Genomic DNA, 896 nt, shown 5'->3' on the forward strand with positions numbered 1-896 from the left:
CTTTTGCTATGCTAATTAAATATCTAGCATCATAGTTGTAAAATCTAGCATCATAGTTGTCTTAATTTGAATTTTCTTGATTACTACGTTGTCAAAAAATTCAGAAACAGCAGAAATGAAGCAAATAAATCACTAAAGTGGTAACTGGTAAAATTCATTGCGCACACACCGAAAAGACAGTTTGCAAACCAGGAACATTCAAACCAGAACATGGAATGGTGCTCTGTTCACAGAAGAAAAAGGAAGTTTTCACGAAATGGAACTCATAATCAGTTCAGAACTTGGTGTCAAGGAAGTTTGAGGGCTAGTGGAAATTATGTGGTTTTAAATATGTTAGATAAGGAAGAACACAGCTTCATGAAACGATGATTTAGGCCCATCAGAATAAATTGCTTAATGTAATAAGTAGCCCAGGAAATCTAAAATATCCATTTCAGTATGTGATGGTGGAGAGCACCCTCTTTTCTTTTCACATCACTATTGCTTAACTGATGGACAATTACTCTTAATTCAGTTTAATGTCTGAAAGAATTACATCCATTGTGATGATTAATTTTATGTGTCAACATGGCTGGGCCACAGAGCCCACATAATGTGGTCAAATATTATTTCAGATGTTTCTGTGAGCGTATTTTTGGAAGAGATTAAAATTAAATCAGTAGAATGGCCTTTTTAAGCCTCAGTATAGTGCTGGCTAGATTGGTGCAAGGTTCTCTGGGAGGCTGTATGTGCTCTGAATCGGTGTCCAAAGCATGGCGCTGTTTCTCAGACAGCCAGGGAGCACAGGCACAGGAATGAAAGTGGGGGAGTGGGAGTCGCATCAGTTTCTATTACCCCTAGTGACCATGAGCAAAATGTTTGCTTCCCATCCCTGTGACTTTATACGCTGCTGACCT

General features: G+C 38.5%; 1 non-coding gene across 1 annotated transcript; it reads left to right on the forward strand.

The window, feature by feature from the left end:
* The first annotated feature begins 537 nt into the window (after window positions 1–537).
* On the forward strand, window positions 538–598 carry LOC120622206 (small nucleolar RNA SNORD66). Its single transcript, XR_005658456.1, has one exon. It is a non-coding gene; the product is annotated as a small nucleolar RNA SNORD66 (small nucleolar RNA).
* Window positions 599–896: the final 298 nt, after the last annotated feature.

This window comes from Pteropus medius, unplaced genomic scaffold (assembly GCF_902729225.1).
Source record: "Pteropus medius unplaced genomic scaffold, Ma_sr-lr_union100, whole genome shotgun sequence".
Classification (NCBI taxonomy): domain Eukaryota; kingdom Metazoa; phylum Chordata; class Mammalia; order Chiroptera; family Pteropodidae; genus Pteropus; species Pteropus medius.